The sequence below is a fragment of the Denticeps clupeoides genome, chromosome 2 (genome assembly GCF_900700375.1).
Source record: "Denticeps clupeoides chromosome 2, fDenClu1.1, whole genome shotgun sequence".
NCBI classification, from domain to species: Eukaryota; Metazoa; Chordata; class Actinopteri; order Clupeiformes; family Denticipitidae; genus Denticeps; species Denticeps clupeoides.
Window position 1 is genome coordinate 18841572 of NC_041708.1, and position 18618 is coordinate 18860189.

Here is an 18618-nt window from a genome sequence, read left to right on the forward strand (position 1 = left end):
CTCCACAGCGTGGCTGGCAAGAAAGGGTATAAAAGAAGAAAAACTAATGACATGGCCTCCTTGTTCACCTGATCTGAACACCATTGAGAACCTGTGGTCCATCATCAAATGTGAGATTTACAAGGAGGGAAAACCGTACACCTCTCTGAACAGTGTCTGGGAGGCTGTGGTTGTTGCTGCACGCAATGTTGATGGTGAACAGATCAAAACACTGACAGAATCCATGGATGGCAGGATTTTGAGTCTCCTTGCAAAGAAAGGTGGCTATATTTTTGTATGTCAGAAATGTATATTTGTGAATGTGGAGATGTTATATTGGTTTCACTGGTAAAAATAAATAATTGAAATGGGTATATATTTGTTTTTTTGTTAAGTTGCCTAATAATTATGCACAGTAATAGTCTAGTCTGCACACACAGATATCCCCCTAAAATAGCTAAAAATAAAAACAAACTAAAAACTACTTCCAAAAACATTCAGCTTTGATATTAATGAGTTTTTTGGGTTCATTGAGAACATGGTTGTTCTCCAATAATACAATTATTCCTCAAAAATACAACTTGCCTAATAATTCTGCACTCCCTGTTGTGATCCTTCTCAGCCTTCTCAATTTATTTGGATCCTTTCTGATTGGCTGATGGTAATAAATTGGCTAATTTTACAATTGTAAACATGTTTAAATGACCGCTATTGCTGAGCAGAAGTGAACAGTGTAGCACAGATATCCAGATTAATTCCCGGATATCTCTGCAGTCGCTCCACATGGCCCCGGGGCAGTGGTGGCCTAGTGGAAGCAAACCTGAAATGCTGGCTCGAATCCTGGTCTGCCAAGGTGCCACTGAGCAAAGTACCGTCCCCACACACTGCTCCCTGGGCGCCTGTCACTGCTGCTCACTGCTTACTAAGGGTGATGGCTTAAAAACAGAGGACCATGTGCTGTGCTGTCTATCACAATGACTATCAATTCACTTTCACATATTTGATTTTTTTTTCATGTAGATCATGTAGAGCAGCATGTAGATCTGAAGGAGGAAAAGAGAAGATGAGTTGTGTGTCATCAGCATGGCAGTGGTAGGATAATCCATGTGAGTAAATGACCTCATCAAGTGATCTTGTGTAGACGGAGAAAAGAAGAAGACCTAGTACTGAGCCTTGAGGGACACCATGGAAAGTCTACATGAGGCAGAGTTGGATCATTTCCAAGTCACTTGGTAAGATCGCTCATCAAGGTAGAAAGCAAAACACTACCATGCTGAGCCCCGAATTCCAAGCCTCTTCAGGATAGACAAAAGGGTCTTGTGGTTAACTGTGTCGAATGCTGCAGAGAGGTCAAGGAGAATAAGTAAAGATGACAGTTTTTCCAATCTGGCCGCATGTAGCTTCTCAGAAACAGCCAGAAGGGCAGTCTCAGTAGAATGAGCTGTTCTGAAGCCAGATTGGTTAGGATCCAGGACGTTGTTCGGATCAATCAAGTGATAGCTGATTGTAGACACAGCGTTCAAGGATGAGCAGTGGGTTTCTTTAGGATTGGTAGAACCCTGGCTGTTTTAAAGGCAGATGGTACATGGCCAGATGTGATTGAGCTGTTTATGATATAAAAAATGAAAGGGATGAGGTTAGGAGAGATTGTTTGGAGCATTGCAGAAGGGATTGGATCTATTGGACAGGTGGTTGGATTGCTTGTAGACATAATCTGAATGATTTCATCTGAGGTGATCTTAGAAAACTGATTTAGAGCAGTTGTAGAATCTACCCTGGAAAGTAGAGTAGGGTTTGTGGTGGAGAAAGTCTTACAGGTTTGTTCAATCTTCCCTGTGAAGAAGTAGGCAAAGTCATCAGCAGTTAGGGAAGATGGGATAAGGGGAGCCACCTGAGGTTATGATTGTCCTGCGTTGACTGAAACAGTATTGTCGACCTTGTTTACACTGTTTTCCTGTGTGCTACACTGTTTTCTGTTTGGTTTTGTATGCTTGACAATCACGCTGTTTTATTTTTGCTGATGTTTTCAGATGATGTGCAATCAGGATGACGTCATAGAGGCAAGCAGAGATTTTTTTGGACATCTGATGGTGGAAAAGCAGATAAGAGTTGTGTATCATCAGAAAGAGGCATGGCACAATAGAGGTTAAAAGGATGAACAGTTTCTAATTTATTAACACCAGTAAATTATTATTGCAGTTACATGTGAATGTATGTAAAAAAGCACCAATGTTACAGAGAAAAATAAAATTGAAAGAAAGATTAAGGAGAGAGAAAAAAACTAGGAGAAAAAATGGGAGAAGAGAAAAGACTCGGAAGCCGGAGTCTTCCGATGGAAAAACCCCTGAGCAAGAAAGCCCAGTCCATTTCCCACATGTGAACAGATCCTTTATACACCTGGCCTACAGGAAGATGTCACAGACCATTCAAAACCTGTTGTTTCTGACGTCACATCCCCGGTGCCTCCCGTCTGGGGAAGACAAAGAGAGTGGGCGGTCCCGACGGCCGATACCTCACACGTTTGGCTCGGGGGAGGACCGGCAAATGTTGCAAAATTCCACAGACGAGTGCCGCACCAGCCCGAGGGTCGAGTGGGGCTCCACCCTTTCCCTCTGTTCAGCGCAAGGCGCGGTGGATTAGTTTATTGGTTTTTGGCCATTTTTCCCTGGCTTTTTATTTTCTGCCAAATAAACTGTCCCTCTGACACCTTGCCATCCATCACTCTTCCCCAGCAAGACTCCGGCGTGACAATAGTAAAAAGGCTTCTAGGATTTTTGAAAGAAAAGGGGGGAGAGAAACTGCTCTATAATTAGAAGTATCAGATTTATTAAGAATTGGCTTTTTGAAGGCTGTTGGTATGAGATCAGATGTTATGGACTTATTATAGATGGATGTGATGACAGGGATGAGGTCATGAGAGAAAGACTGAAGCATTGTAGTAGGAATTGGATCCAGTGAACAGGTGGTTTAGTTGGATGAAGTGATGAGTTGTAGGATCTCATCTGATATCAGGGCAGATAACTCATCCAATGAGGAGTATGAGGAATCCTGGATCGTAACTAGAGGTAGATCTGTGGTATATGACTGACAAAGGTGTTAAAAAAAGAGGAAAATAAGCTATGTAATTTTTGTGGATCCTTGATGCATGAGTCCAATAGAATTTTGTAAAAGTTTGTTTTAGCAGAAGTTGCTTCCAACTGAAAATTCTTAAGAAGATCGCGACATGTTTACACGTCTAATAGTGATTCCCTTCATTCCCTTTGTGCTGCTCGCAGCACCTTAAGATTGCATTAGAGAGCCATAGAATAGGAGAACTCCTCTTGGGAGGTCGCAGCCACAAAAGCACAGAATGCCATGAGGCTTCCCATCTTACACACGGTTTGAATTGGATTTTGTTTTTATGGGGGTTCCCCGCCTGCGTCTGTCAAGCTGCGACCTCCCCCAAGCAAGAGGTATAAAACAGCCATTTGCTTGAGGTGTCACGACGAGAAAGAAACAAGACAGAGACATCAAAGGAAAATCCTGATTGGTCTATGGGAGCCAAATGTATAAAATAATTTTCTCTTGTGCTCAATTCCTCCTCTATCAGGAGCTGGGGGGTTTCTTTTATTTTGGGTTTTTCTGTAACATTGGTACCATGTTTTATATACAATATTTACATGTAACAGCAATAGTAATCTACCAGTGTTAATTGTTACGTCCTTTAGGCCGTAGAATGGCTTGGAGTGCTCTGTGTTGTGCGTGTTCTCTTTTAGGCTGTCTGCTGGGTGGAGACCAATTCCCTCGTCAACTGGCAGCCAATCAACGCACAGGACAGAGAACTACTTAAGGACCATTCCAGCCACCATTCAGAGCTCATTGTTGTGGAACCGGAGGAGGAAGAAGCGAGAGGAGATTTTGGAGTTTGAGTTTTGGATTGTGTTAGCGTTTGAGATAAGCCTTTGTTGTGTGTTAGTGATTAGTGTGGTTAGTTGTGCCTTTGTTGTGTATTTGTTTTGTCTCTCCTTTCATGGTGTGTTGTCCTCCTGTGAATTGTGTAGTTGTTGTATATAGGTTTGGTTGGTTGTTCACTACTCACTGTAAATAAAAGCACAATATTTCACTTGGGCTTGGTATCTGTGTCTTCCCACTGCACACATTCCCCTCATTTGTTGTCATGTTTCCTGACCCCTAGACAGGGACATGACATAATATAAAACTGTGGATAATAGAATAAAAAAAACTCTCTCTATACACACAAAAGCACTGTATTAAAACCACTACAACTTGAGGTTACCTGGCTCAAAGAGGTATGGCACAATAGAGGTTAAAAGAATGAACAGTTTCTAACTTATTAACACCAGGAAATTATTATTGCAATTACGTGTAAATATTGTGTGTAAAAAAAAAAATGTACCAATGTTAGAGATAACCAAAATGAAAGACAGGAGGAGAAGATAGAAAAAAAGACAGAAAAGCCTGAACCAAGCTTCAGAGACATCACCTGATCCAGGAGAAAAATGGGTAGAGAGAAGACTCAGCAGCTTGAAGGCCCAGTTCCCAGTGGAAAATAGGATGGAAAAAGAGTGAACATCCGTTATAGTTGCCTTTATAGAAGTTGTCACAGACCAATCAGAATTTGTTGTTTCTGTCTTGTCCCACCCACGGTGTCTCCCGTCTGAGGCAGACAAAGGCAGGGCATGTTATCGCAAAAACCCATGGTTGGCATTTAACACCTCTTGCCATTTGACAAAAATATGGAAAACGGAGGTGATGAACCTCTACGCAAAACAAAGGTGCAGAAACGTCATGGCCCTGTGACATCCCATCTTACATTAATTACTGAATGAGTTTCTAAATTATTCATCAAATTTATTAATAAAAACTCTTATAACCTCTATTGTGTCCGGCTTCTTTCATGCCAGGTCAGATTGAGTGTGTTTCTTAATACAGCTGTTGCTAGTCAGAGCTGAGGAGGAAGACAGGAAGACGGAAGGATGTCCTGTAAAAAATTGAAGTATCCTAGGAGGATTCATGCGGTATCATTGAAGTATTATGGTAACCTGAAAGCAGGTTATAAGTAGTTATATGGGATATTTCCTGCAATATGACAGCACTGCAACCCGACGCGGTCACTGTTGACCTTGGCGCGCTGTGATATATTAAAGCGCGACCAATGGAAACAAATATCTTTGCAAGTTTTGAAATCAAGTTGGGGCAGAGTTTAATCATATGGATTTAATTACCGTGGCATGCGGAAAGCTGGAGAAAAATGTCAGAGGTTGTGGGTCTGTGTGTTTTCACCGTAAACGTTGTTTGTTGGCAGTGCAAAAATATCACATGATACTTATAGACCTGCTTTTAAATATGTTATTTGAAATAATGAGGTATAGTTATTATGTGGTGGAATTGTGAGGCAACGTCTTGAGCTGAACTGCATCTCTGGATGTTTGATACCATAATTGTACTCTCTGTACGATATATGATTAATAATTCCAAAAATCCCATAATGTACAATAGTTTTACACCTTCATTTTATGGCTAAGAAGATGCATAGAGTAAGCATACGCCACATTGCCATCAGACTTAATAAATAGGAGAAATTGGTCATTAAAGTCTGTAGCTAACAGGCCTGTCGCACCGTACAAATGATATTCTGGGCTGTTCAGTGTAAGGACTAACCCTGCATTCCACACTGGTAGTGGCACTGTTTAACTGAAAGTGAAGTGATATTCATTGTGATACACAGCAAGCACAGCACACGGTGCACACAACAAAATGTGTGCCCTGAATTTAACCCATCACCCTTAGTGAGTAGTGGGCAGCCATGAAAGGCGCCTGGGTAGCATTGTGTGGACAGTACTTTGCTCAGTGGCACCTCAGTGGGATCTTAGCAGCTCTGGATTTGAACCAGCAACCTTCCAATTATTGGTCTCCCTTAACCGCTAGGCCACCCCAATGTTTTTTCCAGAGGTGGTTTTTACAAAAGTTCTGCAGATAAAAGATGTATTATACACTATAATATGCACAACCTAGGATGAAATAAGGCTTCTGAAGCAGATTTTCTGAGCAACGTCAGAAAGGAAATAGGTACGATGTGCTGGTACGATACTTAAACATATAGGATCTGGCAGTACTAGTCTGAAAACAGAACCGCAAATGTTGTTTTCAAACAAAAACTGGCTTTTCTGTTGTGCTGTGTTTTGACTTCTCTATCATGGTCTATCTTGCACTGAAAATGGGTCTCGCATCTTTCATAGAAATTCTTCCTTTCAGAAATAGTTACTTGTCCTTTCTTGCAAATTTTACTTGGCTTGTCCTAAAGGGTGTCTGATCATTTTTTTGTATCTGTATGAACACACCTGTGATGTGGGTCTGCGCACAATGATGTGCACAATATAAATTTTTGAATGAGAAATATGTCAGACTGACCGGTCTATTTTGATTATTTGCCAATTAATGCTTAAAATGAAGCTAAATCCTTTAAATTAATAAAAGGTTTTCTCCTTTTCACATGTGACAGCAGCACTATAACCTCCTAAAGTTTTAAACTGAAATCCGATTTGCTTTCATCCTTCAGTTCACTGCAAAAAATAAATACATAAAACAAGTAGACATCTTTAATGCATGAGGACGACGATCCTCATTGGGTATTCAGACTCAGTCTGTGCAGCAGAAGGAAAGGGAGGGGCCTGCAATTATTAGCAATGCTCCTGTTTGAGCCCTCTGTGCTGCAGTAACCTCAGCCATTCTATTCTGCTCATTCCTGTTGGGATGACCTAGCCCCGTTCTGCTGGGATTGTCAGCCCATCCATCCCATTGCTCCTGGGACTCCATTACAACCTGATGGAATGTGAAGGAAAACCAGTTGAGAATACAGGGTGCATGCAGCAGAAATGCACCGTCACCAAGAGAACTACAGACAGCCAATCTGCCATGATAAAGGGGTCTCTCCTCCTTTTCAGTCTTTACCCTCAATCTCCTTCAAGCCCTGCTGAGTTCACACACACATACACCTACACACAGGACACTCCTAAACCTCCTCTGAGTGTCTAAGAGCAGTGAAACAACAGCAAAAATGAGGTCACCAGAACAGAAAGAGTCTGATGCTGATGTGACAATCTGGTCTCCAGTGGTCTTTTATGGGAAAGGTGTACAGATTGTAATGGGAATTGGGACCAGTCAGTCACTATGAATGGCCATAGGAGAGTTACCATTTAACAAAAAGCAGTTTCTGATGGCTGTATTTTTGTATAATGACAAAATATGACAATTCAAGAAGTGAGAGACCTGTGCTGCAATGCTAATCTGAAATGGACATTAGAATTATTATTATTTAATTTATCAGGTGAATATAATATAATATCATCACCACATTACATGTTCACAGAATGTTCTTTTTGTGACTAGCAAACCACCATTAGGATATAAAAAGCATAATTTTAAATAAACAGATTCAATTTACTTGTTTGTTTTCTAATATATAGAGCAACTTACTAGATATGTTAATTTTGTAGGTGTGTTTTTTTTTTTTTTTTGTGAAGAACTGCCAGTTGCACCTGGGGTACTGTGAGAAATCTGTCACATCACAAATCACAATTTGATTTTCTCTGAACATCCTTCAGCACTAGAATGCTGTGTTCAATAATGTGAGTTGGTCAGTTGAAAAGGCTGAAATCTTTTGCATTGAGAAGCAATAAATTAAAGCTACACAATACCTGTTCATCTTTATTTCATGGAAAACAAGCAAATTTCTAGATGACCTTAAACTGTAGCGGCAAATTAGTAATTGGTTGTCATGGTACAGTGTAGAATTTTATGCGCTGTTTCCTTTTTTTCGGAGATTCACATGACACCATTTGCATGAAGTCTCAGACACTCATTATCAGAAGCCCCCCAGTGTCACACACTTCACTGTCTGAAACAATGGAATGACTATGCAAATGAGAACAGAAGAGCACAGAGCTGATTGGATGGAAAAGATGACAGATGACCCACTAGTACTTCTGCTTCCAAAAGGACATGCCTTCACTCCACTACTGTAGCGGATTAAAAGTTCAGATTGGTTCTCTGCTCGGCTGAAGTCGAAGTGGTAATTATACAAATGCCTACAGAATCACCCTGACCCCTGCGCCACCAGCCAAGCGCCAACCTTTACTTTAATCAGCTTAAGGCTTTGAAGTGTGGCAGGGCGGATATTCAACTCTGAATTGTATTGTAGACTTTTGTTTTTCACCAGTCCATCCTCACATCAGAATGCAAAAGAACGTCCACCCCAGTAAGAGTGGGGATTGTATGATTGTCAACAGAACAGCATGTGCTGATCCTCCTTGATCTCCACTGTGATTTTCTCTGTTGGACAGTCAGTAAATTAACAGTTGACATCTTGTTCACAGTTCATGCCAGTAGGCCATACACATCTGAAGATTACAGTTAGTTCTGAAAATGGGGAAACAGTATGGCTCATCGTGCTGACAACTTTATTTATCAGAACACTTACTTGATTTATGGTTCATTTTTGAGTAAAAGTAGCATTTGCCAGCCTTTGAACTAAATCACCAATATATTCAGAACACATCTTAGTTTACAACATTCTCCTTTTATGTGAGCCCACACATCAAAACTTTGGGACAGCCTGCTGGGTTGGTAGGCTTCTACAGTCTAGTGACTAAAAAGTCACTAGTATTAAAAAGTTTGTATTCAGTTCATCAATCCTATAATATTGATTGTCAGTAAATGTTTATTTTTAAATCAATAGGGTTTACTGCTGCATCTGCAAATAAGATCTTGACTCAATTTAACTCCAAAAGTCATGGGTGTAGCAGACAACAGTAGTGACAAAATGTAACTGTGTGGTGATGCCATGGAGTACATGAGGCCCTTAAATAAAGTGTTGGTTGGATGTTCCTCTGCATATTGTGCTGCAACCAGATGCTTTTGGAATTAATCAACAAATGTTGGACATACTGTACATGCCAAAAGATTGGACACACCTTCTCATGTGGAGTTATGTACTTAACAAAAAGTGGAGACCTGGCCTCCACAGTCACTGGCCCTGAACCCAATCGAGAGGGTTTGGGGTGAGCTGGACTGCAGAGTGAAGGCAAAGGGGCCAACAAGTTCTAAACACCTCTGGGAACTCCTTCAAGACTGTTGGAAAACCATTTCAGGTGACGACCTCTTGAAGCTCATCTAGAGAATGCCAAGAGTGTGCAAAGCAGTAATCAGAGCAAATGGTGGCTATTTTGAAGAAACTAGAATATAAAACATGTCTTTAGTTATTTAACCTTTTTTTGTTAAGTACATAACTCCACATGTGTTCATAGTTTTGATGCCTCCAGTGAGAATCTACCAATGTCAATGTCAAGGGGGCAGTGGTGGCCTAGCGGTTAAGGAAGCGGCCCCGTAATCAGGAGGTTGCCGGTTCGAATCCCGATCTGTCAAGGTGCCACTGAGGTGCCACTGAACAAAGCACCGTCCCCACACACTGCTCCCCGGGCACCTGTCATGGCTGCCCACTGCTCACTCAGGGTGATGGGTTAAATGCAGAGGACAAATTTCACTGTGTGCACCGTGTGCTGTGCTGCTGTGTATCACATGTGACAATCACTTCACTTTATTTATTTATGGATATAAGGAAAACGCATTGAATGAGAAGGTGTGTCCAAACTTTTGCCTGTACTGTAATTCTGGCTGGGTACTTGGGTTCTTACATTTTTAATAGGGTTTATTGTAGATTTATTAGGTCTTCTTGGCAGCCTATACAAAGTCTGACCTTTCACTCAGTTATAAGGTGAACTCCATGTGAACTTGCAGTGGGCTCACCCAACACACCAAGGTGTGTATGGTGAACACAAAAGCAACCCAGCAAGGCCTAATGAACTATGGGGAGGCTCAGGATGCCCCTTAGAAAGGCTCAACTGGTCACAACTGGGTGACCTGACCTTGAAGTAGCTTGAAACCATTGCCAACTCAAAAGATAATGGCTGGTCATTTACAGCCAGCAAATGATTTATGATGACAGATGTGCGGTTACATTCAGTGAGAACACAGAATTAAACTTAGATTTACGGACTAACCCTGAATAAACTTTGACTTCATTTTGGTGAGAAGGAGCACAGATAAATATGATACATGTAATGAGCACTATACACATGTTGTAAGCATGTTGTATTTTTTTAGCTCACTGTAGTTCTTTTAATGTATTATGAATTGATAATTGTTGAATGCCTAAGCACACATATGAAAGAGATTTAAGTCTTTTTCTGAAAAAGATTTTGACTTAGACTCACACTCAAATTCCTCATGACAGGTTGCAGTTGGTTTTTGGGTTTAAATGTAGTCTGCATTATCCATTTCACAGCCAGGTTTGTTTTGGTATTGGGATTATTGTCCTCTTGCATCACCAAACTGCAGCATTCAGTTGGAGGAGTAGAATTCAAGTGAGGTGGTTGCTGTGATGGGTTGCAGATGCAGAGGGACTGGTAAATCAAGAGTCAAAACACAAAAAGACATCAGAACTTAAGTACTTTGCAAATATAGAATACTGCATAAGGGCACAAAGGTAGAAATAGATAAATAAATACTCTTATTAATTAAATTATGTCAGCTTGTCACATTTATGGAGTCATGGAAGGGAATATTGGCAAAGCAGTAAGCTATTTGAAACTACACTTGACCACATTTTATTTTTCAGGACTGGCAACCTTTAAATGAGTGCTAGAGTGACTTGAGTACGGCTGCAGGCCACTAGGCTGTCTCAGCACTATCAGTTTTTGTTTTGGCAGCTTGGAAATGGAAAAGATAAGATGTATGGATATTTTTTCACCATTTGTTTTAGATTTTCAACAGAATGGACAAATAAGCTAATGCATTATAGTTTAACGTTGTTCTGTGCTGACAGATTTGATGTCTTGGCTGATTTATTATTTTTCTCAGTTGCCAAGAAAGACATTGTACATTAAGATGGTAACAGTGGTAGCCTCTCACTTGAGGTCTTGAGCGAATTTGAATGGCGATAAAGAAAGATAAAAAAAGTTAAAAAAATAAAAATATATATTTTTTAAACCAAACCCAAGACATACTGAATAATACATATATTTGAATAGCCCACAATTAAATCAGAAGTTCGTATGAAGGGCTGTGAATGAACTCGTCTGCCAACGACATGTTACCAAGAGACACGAGCGGAACAATATGCAGCACCAAAAAGAAAAAAAAAAAAGTGAAGTGAAACGTGCGCTTTTTCAACCGCCTGTCGCACAACAACGTATTCGGGTGGGAACTCTGATCCCTAAGCCTGCCTAACTCGATCCCACTAAATAAACCTTCTCTTCTCCAAAGAGCGTTACCAATTGAAGGTTCGTGGTCAGTCAGAAGACAAACCGCAAAGCTCCCCCGGGTTTACTCTTCAAAACACCACCCAAATAAAATCCCCAAACACAAACCAACAAAACAACAAATGCGCTCCGATGGAGGGATTACGGAAATCTAGCTGGAGACGCCAGGGTTCCCAACGAATGTCGAATGCGAGTCATCCCACAAAAGACAGCATTTTATTAACAAATAAGTATATAAATAAAGAATAAATGTGAATATAAATAAGAATAAATGTGTATATAAATGAAGAATACATATGAAACAAATTACAACAAATAACGACAAACAAAATGGGAAAACAGTTGGGGACGCCTCAGCTGGGTGATGCATGCAACTCTCCAAGCAACACAGGGAAGGTGTGATGGAGGAACGGGAGAACAACTGACCTCGGAGTAAAGGTATTGGAAGGTGGCTGGATGTATTTTGTAGTCCAGGGGGTAAATGGTGTTTGGAATCAGAACGTATCAATGATGCTCTGGAATCAGAGTTTGGGACGGAAAATCGGTCTGTATCATCGAGGTCAGGCAGAAGGCAGAGGGTAATCCGTAGACATAGTCGGGGTACACAGGCAGTTTGTGCAAGCCAATATATATCCTGGGTGTATGAGTTAGCAACTGTTTGTTCCTGGCACCTCCATTTAATAGGTTTTGTTGTCTTGGGGCGGATGGGCGACATGATCAGAAAGTTTTGTTTTGAGTTTATGATATAATACTACTACTACTACTACTAATACTACTACTACTAAACTAGTTAGGTTTGGACACACCTACTCATTTATTTGTTTCTAAATATTTCTGAATTGTTGACCAAAATCTCAATAATGAAACTATGAAATAATACATATGATATTATGTAGTAAACAAAAATGATAAAAAAAAACACAACATGAGCAGATACGAGAGACCAGCAGCACAAGAGCCAGTCTTATCACATATAAAGTTTGACCGTTCTATGCTTTACTGTGTAATCATCTGCCAGACAGAGAACACGTTATGTATTGTGCATAGTATATTAGCATTGACTGTCTTCCTCCGTGGTACTCGTGAAGCCAAGCTGTTTTATTATAGCCATCATAGCCTTAACTGAAAAAATATAAAAGATTTAATACAGGCATATGCTGCCCTATCTTCAGATGTTCCTTCTCCTTCCACTGGGCTGGCCCACGACATCGATGCTTATTAGGCAGTATGTATAACTGTCATGACCAACACACCTCCAACCCACCAGAGAGCGCCAGACCAGCTAGGGAGACAATGACCCAAAAAAGGAAATTTTATACTCTATGCCACCCGCCTTCATTTCCTCTTCCAGGTCGTTGTCTCCCTGGCTGGTCTGGCGCTCTCTGGTGGCTGCAGCACGCCACGATCCAGGACCAATACGATACACAGCTGCAGCAGCAGCGCATGCTCATTCAGATTAGCTCCACGCTCGCTGATCTGTCGGCACAAGTCCACTCGCTGCAGTCACAACCTGGTGGTCCCAGTCCTTCAGTCCCACAGCACGCTGACACTCCGACAACTCCGCCCCCCCAGTCCTCGACATACCCAGGCAGCTGGGCCGAGCTTGACCCCCACTCACTCAGGAGAGCAGCCGACGAGAAAGACAGGGACTGTGCTACTATTGTGGGTGTAAGAGTCGGCTGCCCCAACCGGCGAATCCCACCACGACCAGCGGAAAACTGAGGAACCCGAGGTTCAGAGCCCCCTGGTGAGCACCAAATCCTCCGCCACCCGCTGCTTGCTTCCCATCACCATCTGCTGGGGGACACCCAAACCTGGCCAACATCAGGGGCGAGCTCTGGTGGATTCCGGGGAAGCCATGAATCTGATCGATATCGACCTGGCCACCCGACTCCAGCTCCCGGCCACCCGGTGTTATGCTCCTTGTGCAGTCATGGGGCTGGATGGAAGCACGTTGGGCTTGTTGTCGAGAGTCGCTGCCGCAGCAGAAGTTTATCATTTCAGCTTTTGCTGTGTAAGGACCACATCGGGACAGATACACACACAACACATGCCTCTTTGTTTCCGGGAACGCCCACCGCCCGTGGTGACATCCTCGTTGTTTAATTGTTGCATCGTGCCTTCTCATTGGCTGCAATACAATCAGTTCTAATCATATACAACTGTGAGCACATATCCTAACACCCCCACTTGTTCACATGTTGTCAAGAAGGTAAACAAAAAAAAAAACAATAAGAAATAAAAGTTTAGGCTCCAAACATAAATTTCGTAAATGTCTCCAACTTATATTTGGTAGCAGGTTTCGTCATTACATCTGCAATCATCAACTCGTTTGGGCAATACTCCAGAAGTATTCTTCCCTCATTCACAACCGATGTTATGAAATGGTACTTGACATCTATGTGTTTGCACCTCTGTCTGTTAACAGGATTCTTTGATATAGCAATTGTCCTCAAAGATAATGGGTGTTGGGCACTCAGTCATGTCAATACCTTGAATCAACTGCATTAAATATATACATTCTTGAGTTGTGGCCGCTAATGCCATGTACTCTGCCTCACATGTCGACAATGCTACAGTCTGCTGCTTTTTAGTTTTCCAGGATAATAAAGGACCATCTTTGGTTAAACTTACACAATACCCCGTTGTGCTACGTCTGTGGGTAGCATCAGCTGCCCAGTTTGCATCACTATATGCCAGCAGCCTGAGTGCATCACTTTTGCATTTCCTGAAACACAATCCCTTCTCTAGAGAGCCTTTGAGATATCTTAGTACATGTTTTACAGCAAGCCATTATTCAGTAGTCGGGTCAGAGAAATATTGTGACAGTTTGCTAACAATCAAACTTAAGTCAGGTCTTGTGCAAGAACTCAGATAGATAAGACAACCAACTGCTTCTCTGTATTTTCTAACATCTGGCAGCTTCTCACTGTTGTCAAGATAGACCTGTTTCTGCTCGCATGGTGTAGCTCTCAGTTTACAATCTTGCATGTCAAATCATTTGAGAATTGTTTCAGCATATCTTGTCTGAGTCATTTTTACAGTCATCATACTGATGAAAATCTATGCCTAAAAGTCTTCCTAAGTCTTTCATTTTAAATTTTGCCGCAAGGGTCTCTTTTACTTCTGTGAGTGCTCTCTCACTACTAGCTGCAATAAGCAGATCGTTGACCCATACTACAACGATGACCTTTTAGTACTCTGTTTCTCTTGAATAAACACAGGGACCAGCAAGATTTGTACAGAACCCGCTCTGGTTGAGATAGTCATGAAACGTTTGGTTCCAATTTCGACCTGATTGCTTTAGTCCATACAATGATTTTTTTGAGTTTGCACACAAGCTTTTCATTCTTGCAGGTTTTTGTCTCACCCTTCTGGTTGCTCCATGTATATCTCTTTGTCTATTGGTGCATGTAGGTAAGCCGTTTTTACATCCATCTGATGTAGGATCAAGTTCTTGAGCTGCTTTTTGCATCAAGACACTTACACTAGTCATATTAGTGGTAGGAGAAAATGTCTCCTTGTAGTCAATTCCACTGGTCTGACTATAGCCTCTTACCACAAATCTTGCTTTGTATCTATTCGATCCATCAGCATCTAACTTAACTGTATAGACCCATTTACCCCCCACTGCTTTCTTACCTATTGGGAACCTTGTCCTGTCATTGTGTCAAAGTTGTCACCCTGCTTGAAGACCACAGTGGCCCCATTCCCGGTAGCAGCTTTCACAGAAAAAATGTCTAGTGGGTATGTGGGGATGTACAGTGCCTGTTTTAGTGTTTCCTTATGATGGTGTCCCCCACTGCATCCCCTCGTTGCTTTGCTGCTCCTTCACTCCTCGTACCGTCAGCCAGCTCCAAGTAGTGAGTCTCTGGGTGAAAGGTGCTGTCGAACGTCTTAAACAACTCAATCTCCGTAATGATATGTGAAGTCGCTCCTGTGTCCACTAACAGCCCTCCAGCCAGTTTCCAGTGTCCTTCCTGGACCTCTTGGCACCTGTTGTTGATCTTGAATGTGTAGTCATGACTGTCTTCCTCCTCTGTGATCCCTCGTGCGTCGTCTTGTTTAGGATTTCTCCTGCAGGTTGTATCTCTGTGCGTGTTGCTGTGCGTGTTGCTGTGCGTGTTGCTTCTGCAGTAACCACACCACACTTTATAGCGACACGTTCTCACTCTGTGCCCTTTATACCCACACCTGAAGTATGTAATATCTGCAGTACTCGGTCCTCTGTCACCTGCCCTTGCTGTGGCGACAATCCGGCCAGGCTGCATTCGGGCCTTCATAACTTTGTCGTCTGACACAGCTGCTTGCATTTTCTCAGTATCTTCACAACTCCGCAGCTTGGCTTTAAACTCAGAAAAAGAGATTGTGGTGTCAATTTGTGTAATGTGGATGATTAGAGGTTTAAATGTCTCTGGTAGGCCTTTCATAGTCATCGCTACAAGTAAACCTTCACTCAGCGACTCACCGGCGGTCTTCAGTGCCGTGATAATCGCCTCTGAGCGTATAACGTAATCGGTCACACTTTCACCGCGCTCTCTCAAAAGTGAAGTCAGTTCTATGTAGAGGCTTATGATTCGTGCTTTGCCTGTGCCTGCATAATAACTCCTAAGGATTCTCAGAGCCTTCCGTCGCCGTCGAAAAGCAAACGCGACCAGCAGCTGCCCGACTCGGTTGGCCGTCTGCTCATGGTGCCGGAAAAGCGGCTTCACCAAAACCACAAAGACGCCCTCCTATCGGCAAACAGTTCTGGGCCCATAACCTTTAACGTTTCAGCTTTCGCTGTGTAAGGACCACGTAGGGACAGATACACACACAACACATGCCTCTTTGTTTCCGGGAACGCCCACCGCCCGTGGTGACGTCCTTGTTGTTTTATTGTTGCATCGCGCCTTCTCATTGGCTGCAATATAATCAGTTCTAATTATATACAACTGTGAGCACATATCCTAACAAGGCTCGTGTCAGGTTCTGTTTCAGACCAGCCTTAGACCCAACCATATTGAAACCCTGACTTTCTACCTTACCACGACTCCCCATGACCCCATTTTGGGTTACCCCTGGCTGACCGGCCACGAACCCCACATTGACTGGGCCAAGAGCAACAGTGGGGACGCCAATGCTTCCGCCACAAACTTCAACATGCCACACCCACGAATCGCTTTCGTCCCCAGAATGTCGCTACCGTACGACTCTGCCATGCCCCTCAACCTATGCCAGGTTCCCTGCCCAAGCCCACGTCACCGGTCCAAAAGGAAAGAAACCACGCTTCCATGCAGCTGCATGCCCTCGTCCAAGCCAGCCCCATCCACCCTGCTCCCATGTGTAACCTCGACCAAGCCATGTCCTGTTATACTAGGCGTACTCGACTGTTACCATGACCTCGCTCCAGTCTTCGATAAGGACAGGGTCACGGAACTGCCCCCACACCGACCCTACAATTTGGCGATCGCGTACCACCTTGTTCGGATCCGGGAGGGGATGAGTGGAAGTGTAAGATGGGACGTCGCAGAGCCATGACATTCCTATGCCTTTGTTGTGCATAGAGATTCAACACCTCTGTTTTTGCATGCCTTTGTCGAACTGCATTGCAACATCCCCCAAGCCAAACGTGTGAGGTGCCGGCCGTTGGGACTGCCTACTCTCTTTGTCTTCCCCAGACGGGAGGCACCGGGGGCGTGACATCAGAAACAACAGGTTCTGATTGGTCTGTGACAGCTTCCTGTAGGCCAGGTTTTCGAGTATGCTCCTTCTTCTCATTTTCTCCTGGCTTTTCTCTCTCTCTCTCTTTACTTTTTCTTTTCATTTTTTTCTCTGTAACATTGGTACCTTTTTCCATACAATATTTACATGTAATTGCAACAATAATTTACTGGTGTTAATAAATTAGAAACTGTTCATCCTTTTAACCTCTATTGTGCCAGGCCTCTTTTTGCCAGGTAACATCAAGTTGGAGTGGTTTGAATACAGTACTTTTGTGTGTAGAGAGAGATTTTTGCTCTGTTCTCTCCCACTTTTTAATGGCATCCTGACATTACGAATATCTGGTCATGCCCTTCGGCCTCTCCAATAGCCCAGCCACTTTTTCCAAGCCCTCATCAACAATGTGCAGAGAGACATGCTCAACCTTTTTGTCTTCGTCTACCTAGATGATATTCTCATTTACTCCCCTGACCTCTCAACCCACGTATCTCATGTCCGACAGGTACTCCAGTGCCTCCTGCAGAACAATCTCTACATTAAGCTAGAAAAGAGTACCCTCCATGCAGCAGAAATCCCCATCCTGGGATTCCACATCAGCCCCCAAGGAATCGCCATGGACCCCACCAAAACCACAGCCGTCACGACTGGCCATACCCACCACCATCCGTCAGCTCCAACAATTCCTCGGCTAATTCCTACTATCGCTTCATCTGGAACTTTAGCAGTGTTGCACAACCCATGACCTCCCTCCTGAAAGACAATCCCACGCGGCTCAAATGCAACCCCAGGCTCATCACGCATTAAACCTGCTCAAGCGACTCTTCACTATGGCTCCCATCTTAGGTTATCCGGACCTCCAACTCCCCTTCACTAGAAGTTGACACGTCCAATCTCTGTGTGGGAGCGGTCCTGTCCCAACGCAATCCTCTGAACAACAAACTACACCCCTGCTCCTTCTCCTCCCGGAGACTGAACCTAGCCAAACGAAAGTATGATGTCGGGAACAGGGAACTCCTGGCTGGAGGGAGCGATCCACCCATTTTTGGTATCCACAGATATCGACGGATATCTAGCCTACACGGTCCTGGACGTACATAGACGGGCACGCGGCCTGGAATACTTGGTGGACTAGGAGGGCAAAGGCCCGGCAGGCCGATCCTGGGTTCCCCGGTGGGATATATTTCCATGACCGCCAACCAGATCTGCCAGGCCCTTCAGGGGCCAACACATGGCCAACACACCTCCAACCACCAGAGAGCGCCAGACCAGCCAGGGAGACAACAACACAGAAGAGGAAATGAAGGCGGGCGGCGTCGAGTATAAAAGAGACGCTAGCTCACTTACCTACACCCCAAATACTTCGAAATACGACCTTCGCCTGCCCCCAACTTCGAGAATTGCCTGACCCCCTTGAAACCACGACGGAACTCTGACTTGAACTTCCTGGCCACGACCTCTGCCTGTCCCTGACTTTGAGCCTGCCTGATCCTTCTGTTAAGACATGAATCCACAGTATGTCTGCAAGTGCGTCACCGAATTCGCCTTGTGACAGTATCAGATTAACCCCATGAAGAGTGGAGAAATTCGGTCTGAGGCTGAATAGCATGGTCTTGTGGTG